Source organism: Heterodontus francisci, chromosome 34 (genome assembly GCF_036365525.1).
Source record: "Heterodontus francisci isolate sHetFra1 chromosome 34, sHetFra1.hap1, whole genome shotgun sequence".
NCBI classification, from domain to species: domain Eukaryota; kingdom Metazoa; phylum Chordata; class Chondrichthyes; order Heterodontiformes; family Heterodontidae; genus Heterodontus; species Heterodontus francisci.
In genome coordinates, this window is record NC_090404.1 from 38295425 (window position 1) to 38312924 (window position 17500).

The 17500-nt window shown below is 46.5% G+C and overlaps 1 long non-coding RNA gene across 2 annotated transcripts; it reads left to right on the plus strand.

The window, feature by feature from the left end:
* The first annotated feature begins 212 nt into the window (after window positions 1-212).
* On the plus strand, window positions 213-16761 carry LOC137349386 (uncharacterized). Of its 2 annotated transcripts, XR_010969371.1 has the most exons (4): window positions 213-426; window positions 10359-10482; window positions 13415-13957; window positions 15864-16751. It is a non-coding gene; the product is annotated as an uncharacterized lncRNA (long non-coding RNA). The 2 variants fall into 2 exon arrangements; XR_010969370.1 differs by having other exon boundaries at window positions 13415-16761.
* Window positions 16762-17500: the final 739 nt, after the last annotated feature.

Here is a 17500-nt window from a genome sequence, read left to right on the forward strand (position 1 = left end):
GTTTGATGCTTTATCCCATTTTATTTTTCTGAGTATGAACCATGAACTACCCGTCCATTCTCCGACTGGTAAATGGCAGCCTATACTGCCCAGAATGCACCGCGCGCAGAAATACGGCCTATCTCCACCCCAAGAACCGCAACACGCAGGCGTCAGAAGGCTCCGCCCCACGGAGTCCGCCTGTCTCCGCGGAGCATGCGCGGTGCCTCTCCCGGAAGCTGAGCGCAGCCTCGGTCACACCGAGTTTCAGCGGCTCTCAGGCCCTGAATCAGAGCCGCCGGGTTCGGCGGACGTGCGGCGAGAACCCCGGGGGAAGGGAGGGGCCGCATTAAAGTGATGGTGCAGCGACTCCTCTCTCCGAGCCGCCATTTCCCAGTTTCTTCTCCCGTTTCCACCGAGTCAGGAAGCCTGTGAGTTGATTGGCTGGTAAGTTTTGTAACTTTGTTTCCCTTTCTCCAAAATTAGGAAGTTTGTCCAAGGAGCTGGAAATTAAACATTCCAGTTTTCATCAGAATAAGGGGCAGCTTCCCGAGATTTAACTGACACCAATAGAAGGGAAGTGAGTAGCCGGTGAGCCGTCTTTTATTTTTAAGTATTGAGGTTTATTATTTACTTATTTAGAGATACACCGAGTCTGTGCCGACTATCAACCAGCCATTTATATTAATCCTACATTAATCCCATATTCCTACCACATCCCCTCAATTCCCCCACCACCTACCTACACTCGGGGCAATTGGCAATCGCCAATTTACCTATCAACCTGCAAATCTTTGGCTTTGGGAGGAAACCGGAGCACCCAGCAGAAACCCACGCGGTCACAGGGAGAACCCAGAATCGCTGGAGCTGTGAGGCTGTGGTGCTAACCACTGTGCCGCTAGTAGTAGCAAGTTTATTACCGAATAGCTGGAGCAATTGCAGGGCTGCTGCAACCTCTGCAGTGAACATCCTGTGCAATAGAAAATAGAAAACATAAAACATGGCAGGCTATAAATAAAGAGCGGGGCTCAACGCCCTTACTTAGCTGGTAGCGGAGCGACGACTGGTGGACCTGTGAGGAAGCTGATCCAGAGCGGCGACAGGCTCCCTGTCTCTCTCGGCGTGCGCTGAGACTCGAAAGAGGGAAAAAAAGGACTTAGTGATATCACGGGAAATTTTCAAGGTGACGGAAAGCGTCATAGACGGGAGTTTTAGAGAAGTGGTTATACCCAAAGTGCAGGCAGATAGATGGGTGATCGCGAGAAGGGGCAGGCAGTCAGTGCAGGAATCCCCTGTGGCTATCCCCCTCTCGAACAAGTATACCGTTTTGGATACTGTTGGGGTGGGGGGTGGCCTATCAGGGGAAAACAGCAGCAGCCAGAGCAGTGGCACCACGGTTGGCACTGTTGTTCAGCAAGGAGGGACAAAGTGCAGAAGAGTAATAGTTATAGGGGACTCTATAGTCAGGGGCACAGATAGGCGCTTCTGTGGACGTGAAAGAGACTCCAGGAAGGTATGTTGCCTCCCTGGTGCCAGGGTCAAGGATGTCTCTGAACGGACAGAGGGCATTCTGAAGGGGGAGGGTGAACAGCCAGAGGTTGTGGTACACATCGGTACCAATGACATAGGCAGGAAGAGTGATGAGGTCCTGCAGGGGGAGTTTAGGGAGTTAAATATTAAGTTAAAAAACAGGACCTCGAGGGTTGTAATCTCTGGATTACTCCCTGTGCCACGTGCCAGTGAGGCTAGAAATCGGAAGATAGTGCAGCTAAACATGTGGCTGAGCAGCTGGTGTAGAAGGGAGGGTTTCAGATATCTGGACCATTGGGCTCTCTTCAGGGAAAGATGGGACCTGTACAAGAAGGACGGGTTGCATCTAAACTGGAAGGGCACTAATATCCTGGCTGCAAGGTTTGCTAGTGTCATTCGGGAGGGTTTAAACTAGTGTGGCAGGGAGGTGGGAACCAGAGCAGTAGGACAGCTAGTGAAGTAAATGAGGAAGACATAGTAAATAAGGCCAGTGGGACTAAGAGGAAGAGCAGGCAGGGAGGTGTTGTTGAGCACAGCGGGACTGGTGGTCTGAAGTGCATTTGTTTCAATGCGAGAAGTATAACGGGTAAGGCAGATGAACTTAGAGATTGGATTAGTACTTGGAAATATGATGTTGCTATTACAGAGACTTGGTTGAGGGAAGGGTAGGATTGGCAGCTAAATGTTCCAGGCTTTAGAAGCTTCAGGTGGGATAGAGGGGGATGTAAAAGGGGTGGGGGAGTTGCATTACTGGTTAAGGAGAATATCACAGCTGTACTGCGGGAGGACACCTCAGAGGGATCAGACAGTGAGGCAATATGGGTGGAGCTCAGGAATAGGAAGGGTGCAGTCACAATGTTGGGGGTTTACTGCAGGCCTCGCAACAGCCAGGGGAGGTAGAGGAGCAGATATGTAGACAGATTTTGGAAAGATGTAAAGGTAACAGGGTTGTAGGGGTGGGTGATTTTAACTTCCCCAATATTGACTGAGACTCACTTAGTGCTAGGGGCTTGGATGGGGCCGTATTTGTGAGGAGCATCCAGGAGGGCTTCTTGAAACAGTATGTAGATAGTCCAACTAGGGATGGGGCCATTCTGGATCTGGCATTGGGGAATGAGCCCGGCCAGCTGGTCGAAGTTTCAGTGGGGGAGCATTTCGGGAGCAGTGACCATAATTCCATAAGTTTTAAGGTACTTGTGGATAAGGATAAGAGTAGTCCTCGGGTGAAGGTGCTAAATTGGGGGAAGGCTAATTATAACAATGTTAGGCAGGAACTGACGAATTTAGTTTGGGGGCGGCTGTTTGAGGGTAAATCAACATCTGACATGTGGGAGTCTTTCAAACGTCAGCTGATTAGAATCCAGGACCAGCATGTTCCTGTGAGGAAGAAAGACAAGTTTGGCAAGTTTCGGGAAGCTTGGATAACACGGGAAATTGTGAGCCCAGTCAAAAAGAACAAGGAAGCATTTGTAAGGGCTGGAAGGCTAGGAACAGACGAAGCACTTGAGGAATATAAAGACAGTAGAAAGGAACTTAAGCAAGGAGTTAGGAGGGCTAAAATGGGTCATGAAAAGTCATTGGCAAACAGGATTACGGAAAATCCCAAGGCTTTTTATGCATATATAAAGAGCAAGAGGGTAACCAGGCAAAGGGTTGGCCCACTCAAGGACAGAGATGGGAATCAATGCGTGGAGCCAGAGGAAATGGGTGAGGTGCTAAATGAGTACTTTGCATCAGTATTCACCAAGGAGAAGGACTTGGTGGATGATGAGCATAGGGAAGGGAGTGCAGATGGTCTCAGTCATCTCATTATTAAAAAGGAGGAGGTGTTGGGTGTCTTGCAAAGCATTAAGGTGGATAAGTCCCCAGGGCCTGATGGGATCTACCCTAGAATACTGAGGGAGGCAAGGGAAGAAATTGCTGGGACCTTGACAGAAATCTTTGCATCCTCATTGGCTAAAGGTGAGGTCCCAGAGGACTGGAGAATAGCCAATGTTGTTGCTTTGTTTGAGAAGGGTGGCAAGGATAATCCAGGAAATTATAGGCCGGTGAGCCTTACGTCAGTGGAAGGGAAGCTATTAGAGAGGATTCTTCAGGACAGGATTTACTCCCATTGGAAACAAACGAATTTATTAGCGAGAGGCAGCATGGTTTTGTGAAGGGGAGATCGTGTCTTACTAATTTGATTGAGTTTTTTGAGGAAGTGACGAAGATGATTGATGAAGGAAGGGCAGTGGATGTTATCTATATGGACTTTAGTAAAGCCTTTGACAAGGTCCCGCATGGCAGACTGGTGCAAAAGGTGAAGTTACACTGGATTAGAGGTGAACTGGCAAGATGGATACAGAACTGGCTCAGTCACAGAAGACAGAGGGGAACAGTGGATGGGTGTTTTTCTGAATGGAGGGATGTGACTAGTGGTGTTCCGCAGGGATCAGTGCTGGGACCTTTGCTGTTTGTAGTATATATAAATGATTTGGAGGAAAATGTAGCTGGTCTGATTAGTAAGTTTGCGGACGACACAAAGGTTGGTGGAGTTGCGGATAATGATGAGGATTATCAGAGGATACAGCAGGATATAGATCGGTTGGAGACTTGGGCGGAGAAATGGCAGATGGTGTTTAATCAGGACAAATGTGAGGTAATACATTTTGGAAGGTCTAATGCAGGTGGGAGGTATACAGTAAATGGCAGAACCCTTAGGAGTATTGACAGGCAGAGAGATCTGGGCTTACAGGTCCACAGGTCACAAAGTGGCAACGCAGGTGGATAAGGTAGTCAAGTAGGCATACGGCATGCATGTCTTCATCGGTCGGGGCACAGAGTATAAAAATTGGCAAGTCATGCTGCAGCTGCACAGAACTTTAGTTTGGTCACACTTAGAATATTGTGTGCAATTCTGGTCACCACACTACCAGAAGGACGTGGAGGCTTTGGAGAGGGTACAGAGGAGGTTTACCAGGATGTTGCCTGGTCTGGAGGGCATTAGCTATGAGGAGAGGTTGGAAAAACTCGGATTGTTTTCACTGGAACGATGGAGGTGGAGGGGCGACATGATAGAGGTTTACAAAGTTATGAACGACATGGACAGAGTGGATAGTCAGAAGCTTTTTCTCAGGGTGGAAGAGTCAGTTACTAGGGAACATAGGTTGAAGGTGCAAGGGGCAAAGTTGAGAGGGGATGTGCGAGGCAAGTTCTTCACACAGAGGGTGGTGAGTGCCTGGAACTTGCTGCCAGGGGAGGTGGTGGAAGCAGATACGATAGCGACGTCTAAGAGACATCTTGACAAATATATGAATAGGAAGGGAATAGAGCGATATGGGCCCCGGAAGTGCAGAAGATGTTAGTTTCGGCAGGCATCAAGATTGACGCAGGCTTGGAGGGCTGAATGGCCTGTTCCTGTGCTGAACTGTTCTTTGTTCTTTGTTTGTGATTGGTTGGGTAATTAACAACTGTTAGTCAATTTAATTAGCTTTAAAAAATAAGGGGAAAGTTGTTTTTTGTTTAAAAAAAGACCTCGAGTGATAAAGTGAGTTCGAAGAGTGTGTTTTTTTTAAATTAGAGTAATTTAGATTGTCGTGGGTAGTGTTTGGAGTCGAACAAGCCTCCAGTGTAATTAATATTTTTTAAAGGGAGTAACTAATTAATCTAAAGGTAAGTCATGGCAGGAGAGCTCAGCCCCGTGATATGCTCCTCTTGCGCGATGTGGGAAATCAGAGATGCTTCCAGTGTCCCTGACGACCATGTGTGCAGGAAGTGGATCCAGCTGCAGCTACTGACTACCCGCATTACGGAGCTGGAGCTGCGGGTGGATTCACTGTGGAGCATCCGCGATGCTGAGGACGTTGTGGATAGCACGTTTAGAGAGGTGGTCACACTGCAGGTAATGGCTGCACAGGCAGAAATGAGATGGGTGACCACCAGATGGAGTAGTAGGCACAGGCAGGTAGTGCAGGAGTCCCCTGTGGCCATCCCCCTCTCAAACAGATAGACCACTTTGGATACTGTTGGGGGGAATGACCTCCCAGGGGAAAGCAGCAACAGCCAAGTTAGTGTTACCACGCATGGCTCTGCTGCACAGCAGGGGAGGAAAAGGACTGGAAGAACTATACTGATAATGGATTCTATCGTTAGGGATACAGATAGGCATTTCTGTGGCCACAAACGTGACTTCAGGATGGTATGTTGCCTCCCTGGTGCTTGGGTCAAGTTAGTCACGGAATGGCTGCAAGACATTCTGAAGGGGGGGTGAACAGTCAGAGATCGTGGAACACATTGGTACCAATGACGGAGGTAAAAAGAGGATGAGGACCTGAAACAATAATTGAGGGAGCCAGGTAGCAGATTAAAAAGCAGGACCTCAAAGGTTGTAATCTCTGGATTACTCCAGTGCCACATGCTAGTGAGTATAGGAATAGGAGGAAAGAGCAAATGAATGCGTGGCTGAAGAGATGGTGCAGGAGGGAGGGCTTTAGCTTCCTGGATCACTGGGTCTGTTTCTGGCAAAGGTGGGACCTGTACAAGTTGGATGAACATCCTTGCCGGGAGGTTTACGAGTGCTGTTGGGGGCAGTTTCAACACATTTGGCAGAGGAATGGGATACAGAGTGGAGGTATAGGAGCGGGTGATGCTCAGTCAAATATAGAAGAGAAACTGAGTCAGTCTGTTAGGCAGAGCAAATATAGACCTGTTAAGGCACAAGTGACAAATGCAAGGTTGTATTGCATTTATTTTAATGCATGACAGATGAATTGAGGGCGTTGATTAGCACATGTGATTATGATGTAGTTGCTATCAGAGATGGTTGAGAGAAGGGCAGGACTGGCAGCTCAATATTCCAGGCTATAGAATCTTCAGGTGTGACAGGAGAAGGGATAAAAGAGGAGGTCGCATTGCTCTGTTGATCAAGGAGTCGATTACTGCTGTAAGGAGGGATGATATCTGAGAAGGTTCTTCACATGAGGCCAGATGAGTAGAACTTAAAAACAAAAAGGGGGCAATCACTTGGCTGGGAGTGTACTACAGGCCTCCAAACAGTCAGGGAGAGATAGAGGAGCAGATATGTAGGTAAATCTCAGAGAGGTGTAAAAATAATGGAGTAATAATATTAGGGGATTTCAACTAACCTGATATCAACTGGGATGGTCTGAGTGTAAAAGACTTAAAGGGGGCGGAATTCTTAAAATATATACAGGAGACTTTTTTGAGCCAGTACCGAGAAAGTGCAACAAGAAAAGGCGCAGTACTGGACCTAATCCTAGGGAATGATGCTGGACAAGTGGTAGAAGTGTCAGTGGGGGTGCATTTCGGGGATAGTGACCATAACGCTAAGAAAAAGACAAAGGCGGGCTGGAAATAAAAGTACTGAATTGGGGGAAGGCTGATTTCAATATGATAAAACAGGATCTGGCCAAAGTGGACTGGGAGCAGCAACTTGTAGGAAAGTCTGCATCAGACCAGTGGGAGTCAAAGAGGAAATAGTGAGGGTTCAGAGGCAACATGTACCCGTAAAAGTGAAGGGTAGGACCAACAAGTCCAGGGAACCCTGGATGTCAAGGGATATAGAAGATTGGATCAGAAAAAAAAAGGAGGCTTATGCCAGATTCAAAGTGCTGAAAACAGCAGAGGACCTGGAGGAGTATAGAAAGTGTAGTGGGGTGGCGGGGGGGGGGGGGTACAAAGAAAAGTAATTAGGAGAGCAAAGATGGGGCATGAAAAAACACTGGCGGGCAAGATCAAGGAAAACGCTAAGGCATTTTCTAAGTATATTAAGGGCAAGAGGATAACCAGTGAAAGAGTGGGGCCCATTAGGGACCAAAGTGCCAATCTGTGTGTGGAGCCGGAGGACATAGATGAGGTTTTAAATGATTACTTTGCATCTGTGTTCACTATGGAGAAGGATGATGTAGGAGGAGAGATCAGGGAGGGGGATTGTGATACACTTGAACATATTAGCATTGAAAGTGAGGAAGTATTAGCTGTTTTAGCGGGCTTAAAAGTGGATAAATCCCCAGTCCCAGATGAGATGTATCCCAGGCTGTTATGTGAGGCAAGGGAGGAGATAGCAGGGGCTCTGACATAAATTTTCAGATCCTCTCTGGTCACAGGAGAGGTACCAGAGGACTGGAGGACTACGAATGTGGTGCCATTATCAAGACGGGTAGCAGGGATAAACCAGGTACTTACAGGCCAGTGAGTCCAACATCAGTGGTTGGGAAAATATTGGAAAAAGTTCTGAGGGACAGGATTAATCTCCAGTTGGAGAGGCAGGGATTAATCAGGGATAGTCAACATGGCTTTGTCAGGGGGAGATCGTGTCTAACTAACCTGATTGAATTTTTCAAGGCAGTGATTAGGTGTGTAGATGAGGGTAAAGCAGTTGATGTAGTCTGCATGGATTTCAGTCAGCTTTCGATAAGGTCCCACTTGGGAGAGTGGTGAAGAAGGTCAGAGCCCATGGGATCCAGGGCAATTTGGCAAATTGGATCCAAAATCGGCTTCGTGGCAGGAGGCAGAGGGTGATGGTCGAGGGTTGTTTTTGCGAGTGGAAACCTGAGACCAGTGGTGTGCCGCAGGGTTCGGTACTGGGACCCTTACTGTTTGTAGTGTACATTAATGATTTATATGTGAATATAGGAGGTATGATCAGCAAATTCGCAGTTGACATGAAAATTGGTGGTGTCGTAAATAGTGAAGAGGAAAGCCTTAGATTACAGGACGATGTAGATGGGCAGAGCAGTGGCAAATGGAATTTAATCCTGAGAAATGTGAGGTGATGCATTTTGGGAGGACTAACAAGGCAAGGGAATATACAATGGATGGGAGGACCCTAGGAAGTAATGAAGGTCAGAGGGGCCTTGGTGTACTTGTCCATAGATCACTGAAGGCAGCAGCACAGGTAGATAAGGTGGTTTGGAAGGCATATGGGATACTTGCCTTTATCAGCTGAGGCATAGAATATAAGAGCAGGGAGGTTATGGTGGAGCTTTTATAAAACGCGAGTTAGGCCACAGCTGGAGTACTGTGTACAGTTCGAGGCACCACACTATAGGAAGGATGTGATTGCACTGGAGAGGGTGCAGTGGAGATTCACCAGGATGTTGCCTGGGCTGGAGCATTTCAGGTATGAAGAGAGACTGAAAAGGCTGGGGTTGTTTTCATGAGAGCAGAGAAGGCTGAAGGGGGATATGATTGAGGTATTCAAATTTATGAGGGGCATTGATAGGTTCGATAGGAAGAAACTTTTTCCCTTCGTGGAGGTGTCAATAACCAGGAGACATTGATTTTAAGGTAAGGGGCAGGAGGTTTAGAGAGGATTTGTGGGAAAAAACAAGTTTCACCCAGAGGGTGGTTGGAATCTGAAAAGCACTGCCTGAAGAGGTGGTAGAGGCCGGAACCCTCACAACATTTAACCATGTATTTAGATGAGCACTTGAAACACCATAGCATACAAGACTATGGGCCAAGTGCTGGAAAATGGGATTAGAATAGTTAGGTGCTTGATGGCCGGCACGGACACGATGGGCCGAAGGGCCTGTTTCTGTGCTGTATAACTCTCTGACTCTATTTACAGCACAGGAGGAGGCCATTCTGCCCATTGTATCTGTTCATCCCACTTTCCAGTTGTTCCGACCTCACAGATTGTCAATATGAAAAATGAGATATGAATCCCCAGACCACACTAATAAATTACACTAGATTTCACATTTTAAGTCTTTTGTTCTAATAACTAAACTAAAAGAAATCCACAATTATCTAAATAGCACTTTGATTGTAAATTGTGGTGACAGCTATTTACAAAGATATTTTCTTTACTTATTCAACACTTGACTATCTCACACCACACTGATACATTACACAGTCCTTTTTGATGACAAAAGCCTTTGCAGTTACAAGTCCCAAATTCCTGCCAATGGTGGGGCTGCTCCGACCTCTGGAGTGCACATCCTGTGTAATGTGCCAACTCCAGATAACCATTTGTGTAGGAAGTATCATTGGGGGAGGTGGTGACATCGGGGTAATGTCACTGGAACATGGGTTTGATTCCCACCACGGCAGATGGTGACATTTAAATTCAATTAATAAATCTGCAATTAAAAAATCCATCTGGTTCACTAATGGGAAATCTGTTGTCATTACCTGGTCTGGCCGACATGTGACTCCAGATCCACAGCAATGTGGCTGACTCTGAAATGCCCTCTGAAATGGCCGAGCGAGCCTCTCAGTTGTCAAGGGCAGTTTGGGATGGGCAATAAATACTGGCCGAGCCAGCAACACCCACATCACATGGATGAAGATAAAACAAGTTGCAACAGCTCGAACTCCGGTTTTCGGAGCATGAACTGCAGCTGGTGTCACTGCGGTGCATCCATGAGGTGAGAGATTTGTGGATAGCACGTTTATAGATATGGTCACCCTGCAGCTTAAGAGTATGCAGGGAGAGAGGCAATGGGTGGCCAACTGACAGTCAAGAAGAAACAGGCAGGGAATGCAGGAGACCCCTGAGTGCATCTCACTCTCCAACCAGTATTCAGTTCTGAATACTGATGAAAGTGATGGTTCATCTAAGGAGTGCAGCCAGAGTCAAGGCCATGGCAGCACAGTTGGATCAGCTTCACAGAGGGTCACAAAGCTGACTGACTGAGCAATAGTGATAGGAGATTTGATAGGGGAATACACAGGCGTTTCTGCAGCCGCAGACGTGAATCCAGGCTGGTGTGTGGCCTCCCTCAGGACAATGTACAGCAGGGTGCATGCACAGTCATCCTGGGCCAGGAAGCAGGAGGAGAGTATGTTGTGAATTTCTATCCTGGACTGACAGTGATGGTTTTTGTAAACTCCTTTTACAGGGGCTTAGAAGCAGGGGATATGCAGATGGGGAATCTCGAGCCAAACATCACATCAAGATCTGACAGAGTCACTCGATACATCAGGACCTGAATATCATCGGCCTTTGAATGTGGAAGGAGAAAGGTTTGTCTGTTCTGTCTATGGGAAAAGATTTCAGGTATCAGTGAGAGTGGAAAAGCACTGAGATACACAAAGCCCTGGTTAGACCACACCTGGAGTATTGTGTTCAGTTCTGGGCACCACACCTTCGGAAGGATATAATGGCCTTGGAGGGAGTGCAGTGTAGATTTACCTGAATGATACCTGGACTCCAAGGGTTAAATTACGAGGAGAGATTACACAAATGAATCAGAGTCATTACAGCACAGAAGGAGGACATTGATCTTTTTGATTCCATCCCAGCTCTCTGTAGAACAATCCAGTCAGTCCCATTCACCCACTCTATCCCCGTAGTCCTGCAGGTTTATTTCCCTCAAGTGTCCATCTAATTTCCTTTTGTAATCATTGATCGTCTCCACTTCCACCACCCTCGTAGGCAGTGAGTTCCAGGTCATTACCACTCACTGTGTAAATAAACTGCTTCCTCACATCCCTCCTGTATCTCAAAACCTGAATCTGTGTCCACTAATCCTTGTATCATCAGCTAATGGGAACAGCTTTTCTTGGTCTGCCTTATCTAAACCTGTCATCATTTTCAACACCTCTATCAGATCTCCCCTCAATCTCCTTTGCTCCAAGGAGAACAACACCAGCTCCTCCAACCTAACCTTGTAGCTAAATTCTCTCATCTCAGGAACCATTCTGATAAATCTCTGCACCCTCTCAAGGACCTTCACATCCTTCCGAAAGTGTGGTGACCAGAACTGGATGCAATACTCTAGTTGTGGCCTAACCAGAGCTTTATAAATGTTCAGCAAAACTTCCTTCCTTTTGTGTTCAATACCTCTATTTCTGAGGCCCAAGATCCCATTTGCTTTGCCAGCTGTTCCCTCAATACATCCTTCCACTTTCAGTGATCTCTGCACATGAACCCTCAGGTCCCTCTATCCCTGCAAACTCTTTAGAACTGTACCATTAAGTGTATGTTGCCTCTCCCTATTCCTTCTGCCAGAATGATTCACCTCACTGTGAGGGTTGTAGTCCCTGGAATTCAGAAGATTAAGGGGTGATTTAATCAAAGTTTTCAAGATATTAATTGAAACTGATAGGGTAGAGAGAGAGAAACTCTTCTCCATCACCTGCAATACTCGGCAGCATCGTCTAAAACTTAGAGCCATAACTTTCATTAATCCACCCCTGGGCCCAGTGAACCTGAGCATTAATCCACCCAGGCTGAATGTACACAGAATTACAGCCCATAAACAGGCCGTTCAGCCCCACTAGTCTGTGCTGCTGTTTATAATCCACATGAGCCTCCTCCCAATCTGATTACCTTGTCCCACTCTGTCCCCATATCCCTCTATTCCCTTCTCCCTCATAAATGTATTGAGCCTCCCCTTAAACACATCATTGTTATCACCTTCAACCACTCCACATGGCAGTGAGTTCCACATTCTCACCACTCTCTGAGTAGAGAAATTCCTCCTAAGTTCTCTATTTGACCTGTTAATGTCTGTATTATATTGCTGCCCCCTTGTTCTGACTGACTGATAATTTTAAAGACCTCTATCAGATCTCCTCCTAGTCTTCTCTTTTCCAGAGAAAGGATCCCCAGCCTGCTCAATCTTGCTGGATAGTAACATCCTCTCTGGTGACATCTTTGTAAATCTATTCTGCACTTTCTTCAGTCTTCAATATCCTTTTTTAATCTGGAGACCAGAACTGCTCACAGTCCTTCTTAGTGAGGTTCTCTATAAATTTAACATTCCCTCCCTGCTGTTACATTGTATTCCTCTAGAAAAGAACATCAACTCTTTCTTTGCTCTCTTATCCACTTGTGTTGCTCCTTTTTGTGATTTATGTGACTCTGTTCCCAGATCTCTTTGCTCCTCTGCTCCATTTAATTTCTTACATTCTAACCAATAACTGGCCTCCTTATTCCTCCTCCCACAATGAACCAGTTCACATTTCACTATGTTGAATTTCATTTCCCATTTATCTGTCCAGTCTGCCAGCCTGTTTCTGTCTTCCTGGATTTCAATGCACTCCTCCTCATTATTAGTTCTATCATCCAGTTTGGTGTCAACTACAAGTTATGAAAACATCCCTCTAATTCCTGAGTCCAAATGTGGGTGAAGAACAGAATTCCCAGTGTACTTCACACTATAGTTGATGTCCCGGGCACTCGGGTTTCTGTATAATTTATTTAATAATTTTCTCCATTGTCTCTCTGACCCTGATCTCAATGGGATGACACAAAATCATCCATTCAATATTTGGAGCTTTCAGTGCAGGATTCATTACCCAGGACTCCCGTGATGAGGGTCAGTCCCTTTTCAATGACCACAGGGGCTGAGTGCATTGGCGTGGGATCGAACTGTGCACTGAGCATGTCCAGCGTAGGTAATGGAGATGGACTGAGATGGACCAGGTGGCTCGGGAGGTGAGAGGAGATGTGGGTACAGGGGAGGAATTGGAGCCTTGGGTGGACTGGTCGGCCAAGAGGCCCCGTGTTTACCTCATGGTGACAGGTCCGGGGGAGAGGGGTCACTGGCTGCCATCGTGGACAGGGCGGGGTCAGGGTGCAAGCACAGCCATCTTGGTGAGGGCACAGAGAGCAAACGGGACCTGACAAATTCTGTTTCCAACTGGGTCCGAGTGCCCAGGAGATGGGGCATCCTGGACAATAGGGTTTTAAGCAGCTTCACCCACTCTCAGGCTGCATCTGATGTTTGCAGCCTTGAAGAGTCCATGGGCCATGTATATATTCAGTGTGAGAGGTTACAGCCCCTGTATCATTACCTGAATGGGCTGCTCCTCAACTTAGAATCCTGGAAATTTACAGTACGGAAGGAGGCCATTCGGCCCAGCGTGCCCTCGCTGGCTGAGCCATCCAGCCTAATCCTCCTTTCCAGCTGTTGGTCCATCGTGTTATGATCCTGTATTTTTTTTCTAGGAAGAATGCAGTGTGCCTTTAAGGCTGGAAAAGGAACAGTACTGCTTTAAGGCAACAAGCTCCAGAGACTGAGTCAAAGAATGTATTCTCGTTGCCCCGGGATACAGCCACTCAGAGTCTGAAGATCGAGAGGTACATTGTTTCCAATTGACATTTGAAACTGGTTGAAAAACTAGCATTTGAGACACCGTTAACAGAGACAGACACAGATGATCATCCAGCATATACTGAAGGAAAAGAGAGCTCTCTCTTGGTTTATTTAGACCCTAATTATTATACTCTCAAAATTTTTTTTATATCAAGTCAGATTAATTTCATAAAAGAAGATAACCAATTCCTTTAACTACTGAACTGTAATTGTTGAAATTTATCGCTGGAGAAGAACAGCATCAATTCAACTGCTGAACTAGACTATGAACTGCTCTACTGTTTTATTTTCTCCCCCCACCACCCCCCCCCCCCCCCACCCCCAATCAGACGGCTGTAAGGACTTCAAGCAACCTTGGACTATTCCACTTAGGAAGATTTCACTTCAGCAGGAGCGTAAATATGCAAAGACACTATTTTTTCTGTTTAAAATGTTTATATGTTAGTAGTGTTTAAGAAGTTAGTTTTTCGAATTAAACACTTAATTCGTTGATCTAAAGACACCTGGTTTGGTTTGCCTTATTCGGGGGTTAATAGATGGTACAATTTGGCTGGATCTTTCCTTAATTTGGAATGTTTAAAATATCAGGCGATCTGTGAGGGACAGGACTGAATCAACAGTGTGTTTCTCCCACCACTATCAAAACTGTATATTTTGATTGGGGGGCTTTGACTTGAGCGGTTGGTCGTAATAATACACTTGTAGGTTCGGGCACTAATTGTTTTGAAGGTTTCTGCCTCTACCACCCTCCCAGGCAGTGAGTTGTAGATCCCCACTGCCCTCTGGTTGAAAACATTTCCCCTCAAATCCCTTTTAAATTTCCTACCTCTTACCATAAATCGATGCCCCTGGTTATGGGCCCCTCAACCAAGGGGAATAGGTCCTTCCTAACCACTCTATTTCGACCCATCATCATTTTCTACACTTAAATTCGGTCTCCCCTCAGCCTCCTCTGTTCCAAAAAAAACAACCCTCACCTATCCAATATTTCCTCAGAACGTAAATTCTCCAATCCAGACAACATCCTCGTAAATCTCTTCTGTACCCTCTCTAATATAGCCACATCTTTCCTACAGTGCAGTGACCAGAACTGTACACAGTCCTCCAGCTGTGTTCTAACCAGTGGTTTATACATTTCCAGAGTAACCTCCATGCTCTTATGTTCTCTGCCTTGGCCAATAAAGGCAAGTATCCCTTCCGCCTTATCTACCTGCCCAGCCATATTCAGGGATCTATGAACATGCACTCCAAGTTCCCTCTGTTCCTCTATACTTCTCAATATCCTACCATTTATTGTGTATTCCCTTGCCTTGTTGGCTGTCTCCAAATACATTACCTCACACTTGTCCGGATTGAATTCCATTTGTCACTATTCTGCCCATCTGACCAGTCCATTGATATCTTCCTGCAGTTTACAGCTTTCTTCTTCATTATCAACTACATGGTCAGTTTTTGTATCATCTGCAAAGTTTTTAATCAAACCATTGATATATAGAACAAAAAGCAAAGGACCCAGTACTGATCCCTGCAGAACCTCACTGAAAACAGCCTTCCAGTCACACAAACACTCATCAACCATTACCCTTTGCTTCCTGCCTCTGAGTCAATTTTGGCTCTAACTTGCTGCTTTGCTTTTATTTTCATGACCAGTCTGCCTAGTGTGACCTTATCAATGGCCTTGGTTACAGTTTAGCCCCATTCTCCTATTCTCTGGCCACTCGGTGTGGAGGTGGGGTGGGGAGGTTGGAGGATCTTTTCTGGGACCTGCTCTTGGGCCTGGTTAAAACTCCACCCACACCCACAGCCCTTTCGATCACATGCCCTTCCAAAACCCCCAGTCCCCCCAATGCCCTCCTCTCCCTCACCTCATCCACCCCAAACCCACCCAGGTTTGTATATTTGAACACTCAGTTCTCACCTTCTCCATCTCTCTCTCGCTCAGGCTGAGAAACAATGTGTAGGTCCAGGATGTACAGGGACCATGTTGGGAGTGGGGGTGTCACTTTAGCTGCTGCCCTGTCTTCCGTGGTCTTGTCTGTGCCAGGGTGGCCTTCTGCAACCGGTGGACACCTCAGGATACGGAGTGTCTCGTGGACACTGGGAGCAATGTTCTGGTTTAGTTGGGAAGGTTCCCTTTGCTTCTGTTACAATTTGTTGCTTAATTTGGCTTCTTTTAGTTTGAATGGACCACATGTTTGGGGGAAACAAGAGAGGAAAGAATGTTCCATAGAAACTAGAACTGTCTATTCTGAATTTCTACCCTGGACTGACAATGCTGACTTTTGTAAACTCCTTTTACAGGGTATTAGAATGGGAGTATTTATTGACGGGAAATTCAAACCAAGCATCACATCAAGATCTGACAGAAACACTCGATTCATCAGGACCTGAATATCATCGGACTGAGAATGTAGAAGGAGAAATGTTTGTCTGTTCTGCCTGTGGGAAAAGATTTCAAACATCAGTGTGACTGGAAAAGCACCGAGACACACACACCCGAGTGAGAGTGTTCCAGTGACTGACTGTGGAAAGAGCTTTAACCAGTTACACAGCCTGAGAAAACATCACACCATTCACAGCGGGGAGAAACTGTACACGTGTTCTGTGTGTGGACGAGGCTTCAACTGATCATCCAACCTGGAGAGACACAAGGACACCCTCACCATGGAGAAACCGTGGAAATGTGGGGACTGTGGGAAGGGATTCGGTTCTCCATCAAAGCTGGATATTCATTAACTCAGTCACACTGGGGAGAGGCCGTTCACCTGCTCAGTGTGTAGGAAGGGATTCACTCAGTTATCACACCTGCTGACACAGCAGAGAGTTCACAAGGGTAGGTTGGAGAAGTTGGGGTTGTTCTCCTTGGAGCAAAGGAGATTGAGGGAAAATTTCATAGAAATAAACTTGCAGGGCTTTGGGCTGATGTGGGGCAGTGGGACTGAGTGGATTGCTCCCTGGAGAGCTGACATGGAATTGATGGGCCAAATGGCCTTGTTCTGTGCTGTAAATGATGCTGTGTCTCTGTGACTGTTTTGAGACAGGATATCCCAGTTCTCCACCCTGGGATTCTCAGTATGAACAGGATTCGGAGTGGGGAGGACTCACTAACCATGGTTTACTGTAAATGTTAAAGTTAATATCAAAATTAAAGGAATGGAATTGCACAAAGATGGGTGGCAGGTCAGAATGTTGGACAGAATATAGAAAAACAGTAAAGAATGACTAAAAGATTGATAAGGAGTGCAGATTGTAAACAGAGTCTGGAGGTATGTGTTTGCTGAGTGGTGAGTTCAGTGAAGGGGAGAGGAGGTGCTCCTTTTTTTTCTACTTTTTCAGTCCTCCAGTATTTGGTTCTTGTTTCTGTGCAGTGGAAGAAGCTGGTTGGTGAGTAACTGGTCAAATATTCTCCTTCTAAATAGTCGGTTAAGTTAAGGTCTGGCACGGCAGCTTGGCTGAGTACAAAGCACAGCTTGTGACATGTGGGATGTCGTGGACGCACCATGTGTCCTAGACAAACACATCTGCAGGAAGTGTCACCGGCTGCACAAGCTTGAGCTCTAGGGTTTGGATCTCGAGCAGTGGCTGGAGTCACTGTGCAGAGAACGACATGGATAGCAGGTTTAGGGAGGTGATCACACCACAGGTTAGAAGCATGAAAGAGGATAAGGAATGGGTAACCGACAGACAGTCTAAGAGAACCAGGCAGGTAGTGCAGGAGTCCCCTGATATGATCTCACTTGATAATCGGCTTTCCATTTTGGATACTGGTGAGGGTGATGGTTCCTCAGAGGAGTGCAGACAGAGCCATGTTTTTGGCACCACAGGTGGCTCAGCTGCACAAGAGGGGAGGAGGAAGAGTGGAAGAGCAGTTGTGATGGGGCATTCATTAGTCAGGGGAACACAGAAGTCTTTCTGCAGCCGTAGGTTGGACTCCAGGA